Source organism: Ranitomeya variabilis, chromosome 6 (assembly GCF_051348905.1).
Source record: "Ranitomeya variabilis isolate aRanVar5 chromosome 6, aRanVar5.hap1, whole genome shotgun sequence".
NCBI lineage: Eukaryota > Metazoa > Chordata > Amphibia > Anura > Dendrobatidae > Ranitomeya > Ranitomeya variabilis.
This window is the reverse complement of record NC_135237.1, coordinates 383,904,496-383,927,233: the sequence shown is the minus strand read 5'-3', so window position 1 is coordinate 383,927,233 and position 22,738 is coordinate 383,904,496. Positions and strand designations below refer to the sequence as shown.

At 44.0% G+C, this 22,738-nt stretch overlaps 1 protein-coding gene across 3 annotated transcripts in view; it reads left to right on the top strand.

Annotated features, from left to right (window-relative positions):
- Positions 1 to 22,738, top strand: part of C6H18orf63 (chromosome 6 C18orf63 homolog) — a 570,510-nt gene that overhangs the window by 535,161 nt on the left and 12,611 nt on the right. The window lies entirely within an intron of this gene.

The window sequence follows — 22,738 nt, the reverse complement described above, 5'->3', positions numbered from 1 at the left end:
ACCGGAGTGTGCGGCTGCATGTATTTCTATGTAGCCGAGTGCTGGCGGCTGTGCCGGGTATTGATGAAAGAGACTTGTGCGAGTTTCTTGCATTGCACTCGCAAATGTGACCCCGGCCTAAGAGAGATAATTCTAACAAAAATCATACCTTTAGATTGTGTGTCCACGATGAGTTATTAGTCAGTTTTTGACTTTGCGTATTTTTTCTGCATCAAAAACGCAGCATACTACAGTTCCAGAAAAGTGGATGGTATTTATTGAAATCCCATACCCACAATGCTCCTATTTTACTCAGTGTAAACTGAACTGCGGTGTTTTCTTCAAATCCACAACACATCAATTTACTTGTTGGTATGCTGAGTTTTTATTTTCGCCGTATGCTTACATTAGGTGAAGAAATTCTGCAGGTAAAAAACACACGTGTGTTTAGTGCATTTCCACAGCGGAAATGCATGAAAAACATATGTAATCAGCACATAACTATCAATAAAATGGGTCAAAGCTAAATAACAACAAATATAAAAAACAAAGCAGCTTTGTTTAACCCCTTAGTGACAAAGCCAATTTTGTACTTAATGACCGAGCCAATTTATATAATTCTGACCACTGTTACTTTATGAGGTTATAGTTCTGGAACTTCTCAACGGATCCTAATGATTCTGGGATTGTTTTTTCGTGACACATTGTACTTCATGTTAGTGGTAAAAAAATTTGATATGACTTGCGTTTATTTATGAAAAAAATGAAATTTGGCAAAAATTTTGAAAATTTAGCGAATTTCAAACTTTGTGTCTTTAAATCAGAGAGTCATATTGCACAAAATAGTTAATAAATAACATTTCCCACATGTCTACTTTACATCAGCACATTTTTGGAAACATCATTTTTTTTTGTTAGGATGTTATAATGGTTAAACGTTGACCAGCGATTTCTCATTTTACCAACAAAATTTACAAAACCATTTTTTTATGGACCACCTATTTGCAGATGACGCTAAACTCTGCAGGGTAATCAATACAGAGGAGGACAATTTTATATTACAGGATGATTTACGTAAACTAGAAGCTTGGGCTGATAAATGGCAAATGAGCTTTAATGGGGATAAATGTAAGGTCATGCACTTGGGTAGAAGTAATAAGATGTATAACTATGTGCTCAATTCTAAAACTCTGGGCAAAACCGTCAATGAAAAAGACCTGGGTGTATGGGTGGATGACAAACTCATATTTAGTGGCCAGTGTCAGGCAGCTGCTACAAAGGCAAATAAAATAATGGGATGCATTAAAAGAGGCATAGATGCTCAAGGGGAGAACATAATTTTACCTCTATACAAGTCACTAGTTCGACCACACTTAGAATACTGTGTACAGTTCTGGTCTCCGGTGTATAAGAAAGACATATCTGAACTAGAGCGGGACCAGAGAAGAGCGACCAAGGTTATTAGAGGACTGGGGGGTCTGCAATACCAAGATAGGTTATATTACATTTAGGGCTATTTAGTTTGGAAAAACAAAGGCTAAGGGGTGATCTTATTTTAATGTATAAATATATGAGGGGACAGTACAAAGACCTTTCTGATTGATCTTTTTAATCATAGACCTGAGACAGGGACAAGGGGCCATCCTCTACGTCTGGAGGAAAGAAGGTTTAAGCATAATAACAGACACGGATTCTTTACTGTAAGAGCAGTGAAACTATGTAACTCTGCCGTATAATGTTGTAATGAGTGATTCATTACTAAAATTTAAGAGGGGACAGGATACCTTTCTTGAAAAGTATAATGTTACAGGTTATATATACTAGATTCCTTGATAGGGCGTTGATCCAGTGAGCTAGTCTGATTGCCGTATGTGGAGTCAGGAAGGAATTTTTTTCCCCAATGTGGAGCTTACTCTTTGCCACATTGTTTTTTTTGCCTTCCTCTGGATCAACATGTTAGGGCATGTTAGGTTAGGCTATGGGTTGAACTAGATGGACTTGAGGTCTTCCTTCAACCTTAATTACTGTTACTATGTTACATTACATTTGAAGTGAGTTTGGGGGTCAATATGACAGAAAATACCCAAACGTTACACCATTCTAAAAACTGCACCCCTCAAGGTGCGCAAAACCACATTCAAGAAGCTTATTTACTCTTCAGGTGCTTCACAAGAGAACTAAAGCAATGTGGAAGGATAAAATGAACATTTTACTTTTTTCACAAAAAATATACTTTGGAACCAAACTTTTTTATTTTCACAAGGTATCAGGAGAAAATGGACCACAAAATTTGTTGTGCAATTTCTCCTGAGTATGCCGATACCCTATATGTGGGGGAAATTGACTGGGTGCATGGCTAGGCTCAGAAGGGGGGAGCACCCTTTGACTTTTTGAACGCAAAATTGGCTGGAAGCAATGGCAGGCGCCATGTCGCGTTTGGAGACCCCCTGATCTACCTAAACAGTGGAAACCCCCCAATTCTAACTCCAACCCTAACACAGCCCTAACCCCAATCCTAACTCCAACACACTCCTAACCCTACCTAACCCTAATCCCAACCCTAACCATAACTCTAACCACAACCCTAACCTCAACACCACCCTAACCCCAACACCACAACTCTAACCCCCAACACAATTCTAACCCCAACACAATGCTAACCCCAACGGTAGCACCAACCCTAACCCTAGCTCTAACCCTAGCCCAAACCCTAACCCTAGCCCAACCCTAACCCTAGCTGTTGGGTTTACAGCTAGCTGTAAACCCAACCCTAACCCTAGCAACAACCCTAACCCAAGCTTTAAACCCAGCCCTAACCCTAGCCCCAACTGTAACCTTAACCGACATAATATTCTGTCCGTGTGACCTGGGCCGGCTTGACCATGGACAGAATATTACGTTATTTGTTTAATGCGACACTGCGACCAAAGTTGTGGTGATTGCATTAAAATTTCAGCGCCATCTTACCTGTGCGTAGATGGAGGTGTCATACTGGGGGTATCGCCGCCCACTGGCACTAACGATCGCTGTGATTGGCTGTTCAATTCTGAACAGCCAATTGCAGCCTCTCTCATTGTTTTAGGCAATCAGATTGCCTGAAACAGTGATGTCCCAGACTAGGATAGAGTACGATCTACTGGATCCTAGGCTGGTGCCTGGCAATGCTAGGCATCGCCGAAAACTGCTCTAATTGGTGCAGTGCAATCAATGATCACATCAATTGCGCCAATCGCAGGGCAAAGCTATGGTCTGACTGCTCTTTGCTCTGCCGGTGCTGTAAGAGCACCAATCCTAGGCCAGTGCCTAGCAAAGGCCAGGCATGGTCTGGAGCTGCTCATTGGCACAATCGACGATTACATTGCTCATGCCAATCACAGGGCACAGCCACGGTGTGTCCGCGTTGTGCCCTGCCTAGGATCGGAGCTGTGAGCTCCGATCCTAGGCCGCTGCCTACCTAGCAACACTGGCATCACCAGGGCCAGCTCTGATTGGTGTGATCGATGTCATCTGTGACTGCACTGCAGGTCCCCACACTAGTTGAAGGTTGCTGCAGTGAGGTCACCACGCTACAGGATCTCCTGTTCTGCTGCGCTTTGTGGTGCCACAGAAGCCTGTGACACCACAATCCCTGCTGAAGAAAGAAGACAAGACAGAAGAAAGAAGAGAGACAACAACTGTAAGTGTTTTGATCTCTGATCCGTGCCCGGTCTCTCTTCATCCACCCCCATCCCCCCTTCCCTTTCCCCCTCTTTTACTAACCTCTACCCCTTTTTGCACCGCCTCCTTGCACACGTTTAGCATCTGCCGAGCGTTGATTGGTGATGCAATTTACCGATCAACACTCGTGCTCCCTTTTCTTTTTCACCCCCCTTTGCGCCACCTCCGTGGGCACGTTCAGCAGCCGCCGAGCTTTGATTAGTGATGCAGTTCACTCATCAGAGCTCGTGCCTGCTGTTTTCCTTTTTTCTTTCTCACCTCCCTTCCGCCACCCCTGTGCGCTAATTTAGCAACCGCAGAGCTTTGATTAGTGACGCAGTTCACTCATCAGAGCTCGTGTTTGCTGTTTTAGACACTTTTCTTTTTCGCCACTTCTGTGCACACATCCAGTAGCCACCGAACTCTGATTAGTGACGCAGTTCACTCATCAGAGCACTGGCCTGCTGTTTTACACTTTTCTTTTCACAGACATTTTTTCTCCCTGTTTGTGCTTTTTTTCTTTTAGATTTTTTCTTTTCGAATAAAAGTTTACACCAAGCACTATCCCCCCCACGCACACACCAACAGTTAAAAATGAGGTACTGACACAATCACCATATTCATAAAAAAAGTCCTCCCTCCCATTCATCCCATTCATCCCAACAACGCTATTCAATGGAGGAGGCATATGCTTTCCTTGCCTCCAACACAGATAGCCAGTGAGAGGATCCCACATTTCTTTATTTCTCAGATTTGTCGTCCTCTTCCTCTTTATCTTCCACCTCAGGTCCTGCTGAACCGCCATGTAGTTGATCCAGGACAGAGGAGGAAGCAGCACCCACCATTCCAGAAGATGAAGCAGTGCATCCCATTATGGATCCAGTATGGACCTCACCCCTCAAAAAGTACAAGCCACTGTTTCCTGATTTTGTGGCAGAATCAGTAATCAAGTTTGCCACCACCGGCCTGACAGAGATAGACTTTTTCAAATTCTTTTTCTCTGAGGATTTTGTTAACCTCATGGTGGGCCAAACTAATTTATATGCTTGACAATTTTTTGCACAAAACTCCGGTGCATCATTTTCTAACTGGCCTCCTGTACATGCAGTTGAAATTATGCAGTTTTAGGGCCTGGTCCTTCACATGAGGCTCCTGAAGGAGCCAGAAATTCAGCAATATTGGAGTGTTGATGTTTTATACAATGGTCTAGTGTTCTGAATGGTCATGGCCCGGACGCGTTTTGTGGCCATCCACAAATTCCTGCATTATACTGATAATGCAGTGTCCCCCACGAGATGACCCTAACTTTGAACATCTTTTCAAAGATCGGCCGGTCATCGAACACTTCAACAAAAAGTTTGCTGAAGTGTATGTGCCCCAAAGGGACATCTGCGTGGATGAATCCTTAACTCATTTTAAGGGAAGGCTCACATTCCGTCAGTACCTGTCCAGCAAGAGGGCCAGGTATGAAATTAAACTCTATAAGCTGTGTGAGAGTACCTCAGTGTACAGCCACAGGTTTAGAATTTATGAAGGGAAGAACACCAGGATTGAACCCTCTGAATGTCCCCCTGTCCTGGGAGAGAGTGGGAAAATTGTGTGGGATTTGGTGCACCCACTGTTGGATAAGTTATCACCTCTACACCGATAACTTTTATACCAGTATCCTACTCTTCAAATCCCTCTCTGTGCGAGGTATCACAGCCTGTGGTACTGTCCACAAAAATCAGAGAGGCCTCCTGAAAACGCTACTTGGGCAGATGCTCAGAAGGGGTGACAGAAGAGCCCAATGTAGTGACCATCTGCTGGTGGTCAAGTACAAGAACAAGAGGGATGCCTTTTCCTTGACTACCATACACGGTGATGGTAGCGCCCTCAGCACTGTACGAGATACCTCTACACAGGTCTGCAAACTGGACTGTGTACTGGGGTACAACAAAAACATGGGGGGGCGTTGATCTCTCTGATCAACTCTCCAAACTGTACAGTGCTTTGAGAAAGGCCAAGGTGCGGTACAAAAAGCTAGCTGTGCACATCGCACAAATGACAATGCTCAACGCTTTCCTGCTGTCACGATGTGCAGGCCACACCGATACATTGTACCTTCAGTTCCAGGAGGTAGTGGTTAAGGCCCTGATATTTGGCCCACAGGAATGAGCGGGCCCCAGTACTTCTGGAACTGAAGGTGCTTGTATCGTACCAAGTCAGCATTTCCCGGGAGAGGTCCCGCAAACTGGAAAAAAAGGTAAGTCGCAAAAAGGTGCTGAGTGTGTTACAAAAGGGGAATACCTAAGGACACCATTTAACAATGCGACACCTGCCCTGAAAAACCTGGCCTGTGTATGAAAGAATGTTTCAAATTGTATCACACCTCCATGCACTACTAATTTTATTTACTTAAATTTACATAACAGGAAACAGTAGATTAGTTCCACTTGTCAAACGGTGCTCCTTCCCTTCTGAGCTCTGCCATGCGCCCAAACAGTGGTTCCCCCCATATATGGGGTATCAGCATACTCATGACAAATTGGACAGCAACTTTTGGGGTCCAATTTCTCCTGTTACCCTTTTGAAAATAAAAATTGGGGACTAAAAGATCATGTTTGTGGAAAAAATATGATTATTTATTATCACACCCGGGCGTTAAAAACTTTAGTGAAACACTTGGGGGATCAAAGTGCTCACCACACATCTAGGTAAGTTCCCTGGGGGTGTCTAGTTTCCAAAATGGGTCACTTGTGGGAGGTTTCCACTGTTTAGGCACATCAGGGGCTCTTCAAACACGACATGACGTCCGATCTCAATTCCAGCCAATTTTTCCTTCCCTTCCGAGACCTGACGTGCTCCCAAACAGTGATTTTCCCCCACATATGGGGTATCGATGTACTCAGGAGAAATTGCAGAAAACTTTATCTGTCCATTTTCTCCTTTTACCCTTATAAAAATAAAAAATTGTTGCTAAAATATTTTTGTGACTAAAAAGTTAAATGTTCATTTTTTTCCTTCCACGTTGCTTCTGCGAAACACCTGAAGGGTTAATAAACTTCTTGAATGTGGTTTTGATCAGCTTGAGGGGTGCAGTTTTTAGAATGGTGTCACTTTTGGGTATTTTTGCCATATAGACCCCTCAAAGGGACTTCAAATGTGAGGTGGTCCCTAAAAAAAATGGTTTTGTAAATTTTGTTGTAAAAATGAGAAATTGCTAGTCAACTTTTAACCCTTATAACTTCCTAACAAAAAAAACTGTTTCCAAAATTGTGCTGATGTAAAGTAGACATGTGGGAAATGTTACTTATTAACTATTTTGCGTGACATATCTTTCTGTTTTAAGGGCATAAAAATTCAAAGTTTGAAAATTGCTAAATTTTCCACATTTTCGCCAAATTTCCATTTTTTACACAAATAAACACAAGTTATAGCAAACACATATTACCACTAACATGAAGTACAATATGTCATGAAAAAACTTTCTCAGAATCGCCAAGATCAGTTGAAGCGTTCCAGAGTTATTACCTCATAAAGGGACAGTGGTCAGAATTGTAAAAATGGGCCCGGTCATTAACGTGCAAACCACCCTCGGATGTAAAGGGGTTAATGGAAAAATGGAAATAAATACTTTTTTTATTGTATTATTTTTACTATTTTACCCAACTAAGGGGGGTGATAAGGGGGTTTTTATTTACTATTTTTTTTAATTTTAATCACTGTGATAGGGTCACCGAGGGTCAGGGGACAGAGCTGGGGGACCAGGGGAATCCAGAGGTACCATAGGGGCTCAGGGGACCCCATTTCTCTCTCCTCTGGTGTGCAAGATCATATCAGAGAAGAGAGAAATAAATAGGAAATCTGACTTTTTTTTTTGCAGTCGCTGTTATTCCGTGAATAACAGTGATCGCAACACTGGGGTCAGTAAAAACCGACCCAAATCATGTTCATGACTTTCCGACGCTGGAGGCACTATAACCTTATTTCTCAGTGCCGTTAAAAAGCAGCACTGAGGAATAAGTACCCTTAACTGCTGCCGTTAAAAGGTGTATCGGCGGTCGTTAAGGGGTTAAAACATGACTCAGCAAAAAGAGACAACACAAATTGTCTCTTCAGAGAGGAAGAGGACTAAAACTCTAGTGCCACCTATTGGAAGTAGCAATCCTAACAGTCAATGTCGACCCTTTAACAAGCCTTGTCACATGATAAAAGCCAAACCAGAATCTCAATTTGCAGACACTGTTTCGTGGTACTGCCCCTCGTCAGTGCAAATTGGAGATCTGGTTTGGCTGAGTGAGAGGCGTCTGCCCGGGATCCAAGAAGTATCATTTCTCCTTGCAGGGAGTGACATGTTAAGCATGTCGAGATGAGGGGACTTAAAGCCGTAATGCTCCTCTGGGAAATATGCAAATATTCTCTTCAGAAAGGAAGAGGACTAGAACTCTAGTGCCACCTATTGGAAGCAGCAATCAATGTCTTCCTCTCTGAATATTTCCCAGAGGAGCATTGCGGCTTTAAGTCTCCTCATCTCGACATTCTTAACATGTCACTCTCCACAAGCAGAAACAATACTTCTCGGATCCCAGTCAGAAGCCTTTCAATCAGCCAAACCTGATCTCCACTTTGCACTGACGAGGGGCAGTACCCGAAACAGTGTCTGCAAATTGAGATTCTGGTTTGGCTTTTATCCTAAGTCATGTGACAAGACTCGTTAAAGGGTCGACATTGACCATTAGGATTGCTAGTTCTAATAGGTGGCACTAGAGTTCTAGTCCTCTTCCTCTCTGAAAAGACAATTTGTATATTTCCCAGAGGAGCATTGCAGCTTTAAGTCTCCTCATCTAGACATGCTTAACATGTCACTCTCCGCAAGGAGAAACGATACTTCTTGGATCCCAAAAAGAGACAAAAAATACAGTGTCAAAAACGCGATAAAAACACATGTAAAAAATGCAGTAAAAAAATAAAATTAACATAATTTCTATATTTGGTGCAGAAATAGTGCAGAAAATCTCAAACATCAAAAACTCACCAAGCGCTCATCGTGAGAATGTAGCCTTAGGGTATGTGTCCACGTTCAGGTTTGCTTCCGGCTTTGGTCAGGATTTTATGCAGGTAAAATCCTGACCAAATATGCACCTGAGGTCACTGGCAGGTCACCTGCGGTGTTCCTGCGTGTTTTGCTCATTGTAGCAACATGCTGCGTTCTGAAAAAACGCACCGCATGTGCGTATTTGCGGGAAAAACGCATGCGTTTTTTAATGCACAGTGGAGACGGGATTTCATTAAATCCCCTCCACTATGCTGTAACATCTGGACGCTGCGTTTTTGACGCTGCAGCTCAACGCTGCGTCAAAAACGCAGCGTTTCCTGAATGTGGACACATACCCGAAGGGTATGTGCACACTTTGCGGATTTGCCTCTGGAATTTTTTGTGCGGATTCTGCATCTCTTGGCAGAAAATGCAGGTGTGGATTTGATGAGTTTTTTATGCAGATTTACTGCGGATTTTGTGTAGATTTCATGCATTTTTACCCTGCAGATTTCTATAATGGAATGGGTACAAAAACGCTGCAGATCCGCACAAATAAATAACATGCTCCTTCTTTTAATCCACAGCATTTTCCGTGCGGAATTTTCCGCACCATTAGAACAGCATTTTTTTTTCCATTGATTTACATTGTACTGTAAATCACTTGAGGATCTGCAGCGTTTCTGCGCGGAAAAAAACGCTGCGGATTCACAGTAAGTCTGCAACGTGTGCACATAGTCTAAGTGTCTAAATCCATTGCTGTGTTTGCCAGAAAGTTTTTATTCTAAAATGCTAATGAGATTCTTGGGACATCCTTGGCGTTGTCGAGCAGTACAGTGCAATTATTCATCTTTTTGTTTTTTCATATATCGTTTGTGCATTGATTTACAGCTCTGGAATTAGAGGAGCCAATGGAAAGCTGAGATAGATGGGAATCAAGTGGGTGGAAATATATACACAACTACTCAATCCTGCCAAGACCATTTGAATAAAGAACGATTTCTTGCAAATTCAGTGCTTGGCTTGATTTGAACAGTTATTTACTGCTCGCATATCCTGTTTAACTTTTTTCTGTAGGTCATTATGATTCTGGCAATATTAAAGTTATATCGTTTTATGTTTTAGTACTTTAACCCTTTGAGGACCAAGGAATTTTTCTATTTTGCGCTTTTATTTTTTCCTCGCCTTCTTTCAGTAGTCATAACTTTTTTATTTTTCTATCGTCATAGATGTGTGAAAGCTTTTTTTTGCAGCACAAGTTGTACATTTGAATTGTATTATCCATTCTATCATATAATGTACTGAAACACAGGAAAAGAAATTCAACTGTGACAAAATGGTGAAAAAATGCAATTCCGCCATTGTTTTTTGGGTTTTGTTTTTAAGGCATTCATTGTGTGGTGATAATGACTTGGGACCATAATTGTCTAGGTCAGTCCAATTATAGCATTACCAAACACATGCAGTTTTTTTCTAAGTGGTGACAAAAAATTTGAATATCACAAAAAATATATATTTTTGCTTTGTGTTGCCATTTTTTGAGACCTGTAACATTTTTATTTTTCTGTTGATGAGGCTAAGTGAGGGCTAGTTTTTCCTTGTTGAGCTGAAAATTTTTATTGATAACAATTTAGTGGACATACGATGCTTGGTGCGTATTATTACATTTTTAAGGGAGGTGAGGTGACAAAAAACACAATTCTGGCATTTGATTTTTTTAAAATTTACGGTGTGTTAGGGCTGGCGGAACGCACCGAGTATATTTAGATATTATTATTGGTGCGTTGGCAGCCCGAGGTCCACCGTGCAGGAGACAAACCTGCTGCTAGCAAATGGCAGCACAATATGGCGGTATAAGCGAACTCTGTTACTTCACAGAGTCGCACAGAAGGGAAAACGCTGTGCCCTGTTAGCATCACAGGGGAACACAGCTGCTGAACATAGCAAAAGAAATCAGTGGTCAGGGAGTAGCAAGCACACAAACACCTCCTCTCCGGTGGAACAGGAATTCTAATGGCTTTACGCCAGCCCTGAATTCTCCATACAAACCTCACCGGAGGTGCCGGTATTCTAGTGGCTTATTTCAGCCGGACCCTGACCACAAGCAGACAAGACCACTGAGTAGCTAAAGCTCATAACATAAGCTGATCCTAGCGCATGGCCATGCGAACCTTATATAGCTGCAGCAGACAAGGACCTTGCAAGTGGTCCAATGGGAGCTGCTACAGGACCTGAGCGTGTGACCCCAGACCTCCAATGGAAGGTCCTCCCTTGGGCATGCTCAGTTGAAGGACAGCAGGACTTAGTCCCAGAAGTTACTCCTCGCCGCTGACCAGTACTGGCTATATTGGCAGAACCTGGAAGAACAGCAGTAACCAGGCGCAGAGTATCTGCCTGAGCCAGATGCTGGGAATAACATCTCCGCTGAGCAGGCTCCACTGCGGCTGGATAAGAATGGGAGACCGCAGCGGAGATGGCTCGAGATTCCCCCTGTGCAGAGGCAGGAACTTGACACCTAACACGGTGCTTACTGTTCTGGTTAACCAACTCCATATTTTAATAGATAGGATGTTGCATTACCAAATACATTATATATACAGTATATATATATGTATATATATTAGATGGAGGCACGATGCTATCCCATCGGAATGGCAGTAATGTCACGTTGGGGGCAGGCTTTGCAGCGTTGAGAATCTCTCCTCCCCCATGTGCTCACCCACCTATACACTCTCTCTTTCCCCATGTTCTGACTTCTCTTGTCTGTGCTGTCTTCTTTGACCTGTCTACTGCATGTGCTATATGCATTGTTTTTGTCTAAGCGATGCTGTTGCTCTTCAAAAGTCTCATTTGCCTGTCGTTGTCTTCGACGTTGTGCCTTTGCTGCTTTCCTTTCATTGTCATTGGCATAGTTTTTAGGAGAAGCCATGTTGGCATTGATATTTGCTTTTTAAAGTGGTTTTCCCACGAACAAAAGTTCATTTTTAAAATTGTCTGTGTCTGACCGTGTACAGAACATATCACAGCTCCTGGGCAGGGAAGGAAGCAAAAGACAATGCTGACATTACAGCAGGAGATCGCAGAGGATACATTTTGTGAGGTTTAAAAACAGTCAGTGAAATATTTTACCTGGTAGAATGAATCCTCTGTGATCACCTGCTGTAATGTCAATATTGTCTTTTGCTTGCTCCCCTGCCCAGGAGATGTGGTATGCTCCGCACATGGTTAGACACAGACAATTTTTAAAATGAGCTTGGAATTCTGGGATCCGGACACATCTGGACGGAACAGGATGTGAAGACATTACAAGGTAAGTATATATATATATATATATATATATATATATATATATATATATATATATATATATATATATATATATATATATATATATATATATATATATATATATACACACACAGATATACTGCTCAAAAAATAAAGGAAACACTAAAATCCCACATCCTACAGAAGATATCACTAAATGAAATATTACAGTTGTAAATCTTTATTCATTACATAATGGAATGTGGTGAGAACAATAAAACCTAAAAATGATCAACGTAAATCACAACTAATATCCCACGGAGGTCTGGAGTTGGAATGATGCTCAAAATCAAAATCAAAGTGGAAAATGAAGTTACAGGCTGAACCAACTTCAGTGGAAATGCCTCAAGACAGGGAAATGATGCTCAGTAGTGTGTGGCCTCCATGTGCCTGTATGATCTCCCTACAATGCCTGGGCATGCTCCTGATGAGGTGGCGGATGGTCTCCTGAGGGATCTCCTCCCAGACCTGGACTAAAGCATCCGCCAACTCCTGGACAGTCTGTGGTGCAACGTGATGTTGGTGGATGGTGTGAGACATGATGTCCTAGATGTGTTCAATCGGATTCAGGTCTGGGGAATGGGTGGGCCAGTCCATAGCTTCAATGCCTTCATCTTGCAGGAACTGCTGACACACTCCAGCCACATGAGGTCTGGCATTGTCCTGAATTAGGAAAAGCCCAGGGCCAACCACACCAGCATATGTTCTCACAAGGGGTCTGGGGTTCTCATCTCAGTACCTAATGGCAGTCAGGCTACCTCTGGCAAGCACATGGAGGGCTGTGCGGACCTCCAAAGAAATGAAACCCCACACAATTACTGACCTACTGCCAAACCGGTCATGCTGAAGAATGTTACAGGCAGCAGATCGCTCTCCACGGCATCTCCAGACTCTGTCACATCTGTCACATGTGCTCAGTGTGAACCTGCTTTCATCTGTGAAGAGCACAGGGTGCCAGTAGTGAATTTGCCAATACTGGTGTTCTGTGGCAAATGCCAAGCGTCCTACACGGAGTTGGGCTGTGAGAACAACCCTCATATGTTGACGTTGGGCACTCAGACCATCCTCGTGAAGTCGGTTTCTGTCCGTTTGTGCAGACACATGCACATTTGTGGCCTGGAGGAGGTCATTTTGCAGGGCTCTGGCAGTGCTCCTCCTGTTCCTCCTTGCACAAAGGCTGAGTTAGGCATCCTGCTGCTGGGTTGTTTCCCTCCCATGGCCCTCTCCACATATCCTGGTGTACTGGCTTGTCTCCTGGTAGCACTTCCAGCCTCTAGACACTCCGCTGACAGACACAGCAAATCTTCTTGCCACAGCTCGCATTGATGTGCCAACCTGGATGAGCTGCACTACCTGAGCAACTTGTGTGGGTTGTAGAGTCCATCCCATGCTACCATGAGTGTGAAAGCACAACCAACATTCAAAAGTGAAAAAAACATCATCCAGAAAGCATTGGTACTGAGATGTGGTCTGTGGTTCCCACCTGCAGAACCACTCCTTTATTGAGTGTGTCTTGATAATTGCCAATAATTTCCATCTGTTGTCTATTCCATTTGCACAACAGCATGTGAAATTGATTGTCAAACAGTGTTGCTTCCTAAGTGGATATTTTGAATTCACATGTATGTATATATATATTGTGAGGTGCCAAGGGGAGAAATACTAGAAAACAGATATGTTTCTCCCCGTTTCATTTCATATGTCTCCCAGTATTGATTGTGAAGCTGTTTATTTCACTGTAATCCGGTCCTGGTTTCTTTAATGATCAGCGTGGAAAGGACTGGTGCTTCCCCTCCACACATACAATCCAGGTTTTGGTCTCCTGACTGCTTCAGCTGATATAATCAGGAGCTGCTGGGATCTCAGTCTGATCTGCTGGTCTGGGAGAGCTGACACAGTAAGACTGCATGAACTTCTTTGTTGTTGTGTAGGTTTATTTTGTAGTTAGAACCTTATTGTTAGTTAGTGGCCAGACGGCCTTAGACATTTTATTTCATGTTTTGTATGACAAGTGTGCACAATAAATACCCCTGGCACATATCTGTGTGGAACTCACCAGCCTGCTATTGTCCATTGTGACTCCATAGCCACCTGCTTGGGCCAAAGCAAAGATCCCTGAGCTATATTCCCACAAATGGTGTTTCGAATGCTGGCAATTGTGGCTACTGGACTGTGTCTGCAGAGAAAGCACTCTGTGCATGTCCTGGCTGAAAGCTCCGGTGCTTTTGAAGAGCCAAGAGTCCAGTAATATGGAGGAACTAGTGAAACAGTTATTGCAGGCAAATGTTCAACAACAGCAGACCAATACTTACTTCCAGCAAGCCCTGGACCAGCAAAACCAGATTCAGCAAGAGCAGTTGAATGCAATAAAGCAGGCTTTGGTTCGACAGCCCAGAGATAAGGGGGATCGTGCACAAAGTGTTGCTAGTGCACAGAAAGCTGTACAAAAGACTCTGCTTAAAATGACTGCTGACGATGATGTGGAAGCGTATCTCACCGTATTTGAACGTAATGCAGAACGTGAGCATTTACCGGTGGACAGATGGGCTGAAGTGGTTGCTCCATTTCTGAGCAGAGATCCTCAAAAGGCCTATTACGATCTAAGTGGAGTGGATGCTATGGACTATACCAAATTAAAAGGCGAAATCCTGGTGAGGCTGGGAGTAAACACATATGTACGAGCACAGAGGGTACATTTATGGACTTTTGAGGAGCATCAGCCAGCCCGCTCACAAATGCATGATCTCGTCCATCTAGTAAAAAAATGGCTGCAACCAGAGACTTTGACATCCGCACAGATGGTGGAACGTGTTGTTCTAGACAAGTACCTGCGGTCCTTACCCGCTAAGATACAGAGGTGGGTTGGACAGGGTGACCAATCTACAGCTGACCAGTTGGTGAATATGGTCGAACGCTACAATGCTTCTGAAAACCTACTCCAAGGGACATTATCACCTCGCTGGGCTCCCAAGAAATCGCCAGAAAATCCTGCGAAACCTACTTCGTCTTCAAAAGAAGAGAATGTTGCAATGAAGGCTAGCAGACCCATAAAGGACTATGTAGGCGGTACGGTCTCACAGCAAGCCAGCAGACCCTATCTGGGGTCCCCGGCGAGGAGGCAAGGACCTATACAGTGTTGGTGATGTCGCGGGCTTGGCCATGTAGCAGCTAACTGCCTAATGACTACAGAGCCAATGGACTGTAATGCTATGAGGTGACTTTCGTTATATGTACAGTCAGTCTGTGTTGCAGAGGTCCTCACAGGAAATGAACGACACGTGTGGTGCCTTGAGGTCGACGGCCATAGTGTGAATGTCGTCTTGGATTCCAGCAGTCAAGTAACTCTGGTACATGTCAGTTTGGTGGACCCTAGAGCCCTAACAAACTTAACCGTGGGCATTCATGGCGATATAAAAAACTACCCCACTGCCTGGGTCACCCTTGCCACGCCAGTAGGAACCAAAAGACATCAAGCGGCAGTCCTAAAGTCTATGGGACATGACGTAATATTAGGGAGAGACTTTCCCTTATTTTGGGACTTGTGGAGCCTTAAAAATGGCATGGACACTCTAGTTGAGGACGGTGCCGTGGGGCTAGCCCCTGAGCCATTGCAGCAAGATGAAGGGGGGCCCATCTCAGAGGAAACTCCCAGATCTGTAGACTCCTCTGGCTGTATATGCAGGCGAGGCAGATGAACTAGGGGAAGCTATAGAAATGCCAGGTCTTGAGGTGGCCCGTGGTAAGTTCGGGACCGCTCAGCTCCAAGATCCTACTCTGGCAAGGGCATGGGAAAATGTAAAGGTCTCTGAGGGAAGACCATTGTACCCAGGGGCTCAAAATGAGTTCCCACATGTGGCGGTGCAACAAGGTATGCTGTATCACATAGACAAAGTACGAGGAGTGGTGGTAGAGCAACTAGTGGTGCCCAAGTTCTTCCACCAGGTAGTTTTGGAACTGGCCCATAAACATCCCTTGGGGGGACACCTGGCTGGAGAAAAAACAAAACACCGTATTATGTAACGTTTCTTTTGGCCGGGTCTAGGGGGAGACATGACCCAGTATTGTCAGTCCTGTCCTACGTGTCAATTGACCGCACCTATGTCACATTTTAGAAGCCCCCTTGTGCCCTTACCAATAATAGAGGTGCCCTTCGAGAAGATAGCAATGGATATAGTTGGTCCATTAGTTAAATCTGCCAGGGGTCATCAGTACATTTTGGTAGTACTAGATTATGCCACTCGTTACCCTGAAGCAGTACCCCTGCGGAATGCCAATGCGAAAGCAATTTCAAAGGAGCTTGTTAATATGTTTTCTCGCACCGGCATTCCGAAGGAAATACTAACGGATCAGGGGACCCCCTTTATGTCTCGTATACTTAAGGACTTATGTAAACTACTAAAAATCTCCCACTTGCGTACTTCAGTATATCACCCTCAGACTGACGGATTGGTGGAGCGATTTAATAAAACCCTGAAGGGAATGTTGAAAAGGGTGGAAGATAAGGACGGGAGGGATTGGGATGCTCTCCTTCCATATCTCCTGTTCGCTATACCTGAAGTACCCCAATCCTCCACAGGCTTTTCGCCTTTTGAGTTAGTTTATGGGCGATGTCCTAGAGGCCTGTTTGATATTGCTAAAGAGACTTGGGAACAAGAGGTGACTCCTTATCGTAGTGTAATTGAACACGTAATGCTTATGCAAGATAGAATTGAGGCAGTCATGCCAATAATTAAGGAATGTTTAGAACGTGCACAACATGCCCAAAGCACGGTATACAACCGGCGGCTAGAACACGAGTCTTTCAACCCGGAGACAGGGTGTTAGTATTAGTACCTACTGTAGAAAATAAATTTCTTGCAAAGTGGCAGGGCCCATACGAGGTGTTGGACAGAATAGGTGAGGTGAATTATAAGATACATCAACCAGACAAGAGAAAAACCGAACAAATCTACCACATAAACTTGCTTAAGACCTGGCGGGACAGGGAGAGTCTAATGGCAGGAGCTGCCCTTGATGATGGACCTCGAAGGGCACCACCATCTATGGTAAATGACCCCCAGGTAACACTGCCAGAAGTGGGTATTGCAGAGACACTGTCCGAAAGTCAAAAACGAGAGACCAAGGAATTCATACAGAAAAACGCAGAGGTTTTCTCAGAACTTCCTGGCCGTACTCACTTAATTAAACATGACATTGTTACTGATCCACAGGCGCGGGTACGGCTAAAACCATATTGAATTGCAGAGGCTCGGAGACAAGCCATTGCCCAGGAAGTTGAGAAAATGTTAGAGCTTGGAGTCATTGAGGAGTCCCGGAGTGGTTGGGCTAGCCCAATCGTATTGGTGCCCAAACCCGATGGGACTATTCGATTTTGTAATGATTTTCGGAAATTAAATGAGGTATCGAAATTCAATGCCTACCCGATGCCGAGGGTTGATGAACTTATAGAGAGACTGAGTACGGCCAGGTACATATCCACTATTGACTTAACAAAAGGTTATTGGCAGATTCCCCTCACGGATTCAGCCAAAGAAAAAACTGCCTTTGTCACGCCCCAGGGACTGTTCCAGTACCGTGATATGCCATTTGGGTTGCATGGTGCCGCAGCCACCTTCCAACGTCTAATGGATATTGTCCTAAAACCCCATGTCCTGTATGCGTCTGCATACTTGGACGATATCATTGTCTTTTGTGATGACTGGGACACACATTTACCAAAAGTACAAGCCGTTTTGGACTCGGTAAAAACTGCTGGGTTGACTGCCAATCCCAAGAAATGTACCTTGGGATTGGAAGAGGCTCGCTTTCTGGGATATAGCATAGGGCGAGGAGTAGTAAAGCCACAGACCAATAAGGTGGACGCTATTCGGAATTGGCCACGACCGGTCACCAAAAAACAAGTTGGAGCTTTTTTAGGGATCGTCGGTTATTATAGGCGGTTCATCAAACATTTTGCCACCATCGCGGCCCCTCTCACAGATCTTACCAAGGGGTCGAAATCTATCACAATAAAGTGGAACGCAGAAGCAGAGGAGGCCTTTCAACATTTGAAAACGGTCCTCTGTGACCAACCAGTGTTGGTTGCCCCTGACTTTAAACGGGAGTTTATTGTCCAAATGGATGCCTCTGGTGTTGGTCTCGGTGCAGTGTTGTCGCAGGAAGTGAATGGCGAAGAACACCCAGTGGGCTATCTAAGTAGAAAGCTTACGAGGGCAGAAAAGAATTACAGTGTGGTTGAGCGGGAAGCCCTGGCTGTAAAATGGGCCCTATACACCTTACACTATTATTTGCTAGGTCGCCAATTTAGGCTAGTGACGGACCATTCACCCCTAACGTGGATGTCCCGGGCAAAAGAGGGCAATGCGAGGGTGACACGCTGGTTCTTAGCATTGCAACCTTTTAAATTTTCCGTTGAGAACAGGGCAGGTGCAGCACACGGGAATGCAGATGCGTTGTCTAGAACGCACTGCTTGGCAACTCGTTGTGTCCGACCCTACGGGCTTGAACAGAGGAAGGGGGTGTGTGAGGTGCCAAGGGGAGAAGTACTAGAAAACAGATGTTTCTCCCCGTTTCATTTCATATGTCTCCCAGTATTGATTGTGAAGCTGTTTATTTCACTGTAATCCGGTCCTGGTTTCTTTAATAATCAGCGTGGAAAGGACTGGTGCTTCCCCTCCACACATACAATCCAGGTTTTGGTCTCCTGACTGCTTCAGCTGATATAATCAAGAGCTGCTGGGATCTCAGTCTGATCTGCTGGTCTGGGAGAGCTGACACAGTAAGGGTATGTTTCCACGGTCAGGAAACGCTACTTGTTTGACGCTGCGCAGAGCTGCAGCGTCAAACAAGCAGCGTCCAGATGTTCCAGCATAGTGGAGGGGATTTTATGAAATCCCGTCTCCACTATGCGTGGAAACCCGCACGCGGCGGCCCTGCGACTCCGGACATGCTGCGCGTCTTTTCAGATCGCAGCATGTCCGTACACCTTGCGGGGACGCAGCGTCCCCGCAAGGCATATCACAGGGCCCTATGGGAGAGAGCGATCATCCCGGATGTGAAGAGTTAACACATCCGGCATGATCGCGTCCCAGAAAGGGGGCGGGGCTTAGCGCCGAGCGGCTTCGCCGCTACGGCGATACCGCCGGCCATCCTGACCGTGGAAACATACCCTAAGACTGCATGAACTTCTTTGTTGTTGTGTAGGTTTATTTTGTAGTTAGAACCTTATTGTTAGTTAGTGGCCAGACGGCCTTAGACATTTTATTTCATGTTTTGTATGACAAGTGTGCACAATAAATACGCCTGGCACATATCTGTGTAGAACTCACCAGCCTGCTATTGTCCATTGTGACTCCATAGCCACCTGCTTGGGCCAAAGCAAAGATCCCTGCTGAGCTATATTCCCACAATATATATATATACCGTATATATATATATATATATATATATATATATATATATATATATATATACAGTGGAGGAAATAAGTATTTGATCATTTGCTGATTTTGTAAGTTTGCCCGCTGTCAAAGATATGAACAGTCTATAATTTTGAGGGTAGGTTAATTTTAACAGTGAGAGATAGATAGAATGTCAAAAATGAAATCCAGAAAATCACATTATATAAATTTATATGCATTTTGCAGGGAGAAATAAGTATTTGATCCCTCTGGCAAACAATACTTGGTGGCAAAACCCTTGTTGGCAAGCACAGCAGTCAGATGTTTTTTGTAGTTGATGATGAGGTCTGCACATGTGTCGGAAGGAATTTTGGTCCCCTCCTCTTTGCAGATCATCTCTAAATCATTAAGATTTTGAGGCTGTCGCTTGGCAACTAAGAGCTTCATCTCCCTCCATAAGTTTTCTATGAGATTAAGGTCTGGAGACTGGCTAGGCCACTCCATGACCTTAATGTGCTTCTTTTTGAGCAACTCCTTTGTTGCCTTGGCTGTATGTTTTGGGTCATTGTCTTGCTGGAAGACCCAGCCACGACCCATTTTTAAATGTCCTGGCGGAGGGAAGGAGGTTGTCACTCAAGAGTTTATGGTACATGGCTCCATCTATTCTCCCATTGATGTGGTGAAGTAGTCCTGTGCCCTTAGCAGAGAAACACCCCCAAAACAAAATGTTTCCACCTTCATGCTTGAAAGTGTGGATGGTGTTCTTTGGATCATAGGCAGCATTTCTCTTCCTCCAAACACGGCAAGTTAAGTTAATGCTAAAAACCTCATTTTTTGTCTCATCTGACCACAGCACCTTCTCCCAATCACTCACAGAATCATCCAGGTTTTCATTGGCAAACTTCAGACGGGGCTGCACTTGTGCCTTCTTGAGCAGGGGGACCTTGCGGTCAATGCAGGATTTAAACCCCTTAATGCCCGGAGCTTTTTTCGGTTTTGCGCTTTCGTTTTTCACTCCCCTCCTTCCCAGAGCCATAACTTTTTTATTTTTTCATTAATATGGCCATGTGAGGGCTTATTTTTTGCAGTACGAGTTGTACTTTTGAACACCATTGGTTTTACCATGTAGTGTACTAGAATACGGGAAAACAATTCCAAGTGTGGTGAAACTGCAAAAAAAGTGCAATCCCACACTTGTTTTTTGTTTGGCTTTTTTGCTAGGTTCACTAAATGCTAAAACTGACCTGCCATTAATATTATGTTTTATCTAAGTGGTGGAAAAAAATTCCAAACTTTGCTAAAAAATTTTTGGCAATTTTCCGAGACCCATAGCATCTCCATTTTTCAGGATCTCGGATTGGGTGAGGGCTTATTTTTTGCGCGCCGAGCTGTCATTTTTAATACCATTTAGGTGCAGATATGTTCTTTTGATCGCCTGTTATTGCATTTTAATGCAATGATGTGGTGACCAAAAAGCGTAATTCTGTCGTTTGGAATTTTTTTTCTCGTTACACTATTTAGCGATCAGGTTAATCCTTTTTAATTTTTTTATTATTATTTTATTTTGAATGGGGCGAAAGGGGGGTGATTTGAACTGTTATTTTTTTTTTTTTTTTTTCATATTTTTTTAAACTTTTTTTTACTTTTGCCATACTTCAATAGCCTAGAAGCTGGCATAGCCTGATCGGCTCTGCTACATAGGAGCGATGCTCCATGAGTGCTGACCACAGGGTGGCGCTCACAGCAATCTGGCATGAACAATCATAGAGGTCTTCAGGGGACCTCTGGTTGTTATGCCAATGCAACGATGACCCCCGATCACGTGACGGGGGTCAACGGTGCGTGCATTTCTGGCCCGATGGCTGGAAGCGCTTGTTAAATGCCACTGTCAGGGTTTGACAGCGACATTTAACTAGTTAATAGCGGCGGGTGGAATCGCGATTGCTATTGTGGGCACCTGTCAGCTGTACAAAACAGCTGACATGTCCCGGCTTTGTCACCACCGGAGCCCTGCATCAAAGCAAGGGATCTGCCTTCGGATGTACTATTCCATCCGAAGGCAGAAAGGGGTTAAGCCTTTATGGCATAATGTGTTACCAATGGTTTTCTTGGTTACTGTGGTCCCAGCTGCCTTGAGATCATTAACACCTTTCTGCCAGCTGACGGAATAGTACGTCAGCTGGCAGAACCCCCGCTTTGAGGTGGGCTCCGGCGGTGAGCCCACCTCAAAGCCACGATATGTCAGCTGTTTTGTACAGCTGACATGTGCGCACAATGAGCGCGAGCGTAATAACGATCCACCCTTCCCATTAACCAGTTAAATGCCACTGTCAAACTCTGACAGCAGCATTTAACTAGCGCTCCCGACTGCGCGGCCGGAAGTGCTCGCACCGCTGACCCGTCACATGATCGGGGGTCATCGGTGCATTGCCATAACCACCAGAGATCTCCTTGAGACCTCTATGGTTGTTGATGGCCGATTGCTTTGAGCGCCACCCTGTGGTCGGCCTTCAAAGCAACCCTGAATTTCTGCTACATAGAGGTGATCTGTGCTTCACCTCTATGTAGCAGAGGCGATCGTGTAGTGCATGCTTCTAGCCTCCTATGGAGGCTATTGAAGCATGCCAAAAAAATTTAAAAAAGTGTTTAAAAATATAAAAAAATAAAAAATATATAAAAGTTCAAATCACCCCCCTTTCGCCCCAATCAAAATAAAACAATAAAAAAAAAAATCAAACCTACACATATTTTTTGGTATTGCCGCTTTCAGAATCGCCCGATCTATCAATAAAAACAAAGGATTAACCTGATCGCTAAATGGCGTAGCGAGGAAAAAATCAAAACGCCAAAATTACGATTTTTTGGTCGCCGCAACATTGCATTAAAATGCAATAACGGGCGATCAAAAGAACGTATCTACACCAAAATGGTATCATTAAAAACGCCAGCTCTGCATGCAAAAAATAGGCTCGCACCCGACCCCAGATCACGAAAATTGGAGACGCTATGGGTATCAGAAAATGGCGCCATTTTTTTTTTTTTTAGCAAATTTTGGATTTTTTTTTTACACTTAAAGAGAACCTAGACATGTTTGGTGTCTATGAACTCGTAATGTCCTGGAAAATCATAATGGCAGGTTAGTTTTAGCATTTGGTGAACCTAGCAAAAAAGCCAAACAAAAAACAAATGTGAGATTGCACTTTTTTTGCACTTTCATCGCACTTGGAATTTTTTTCCCGTTTTCTGTTAAACAGCATGGTAAAACCAATGGTATCGTTCAAAAGTACATCTCGTCCCGCAAAAAATAAGCCCTCACATG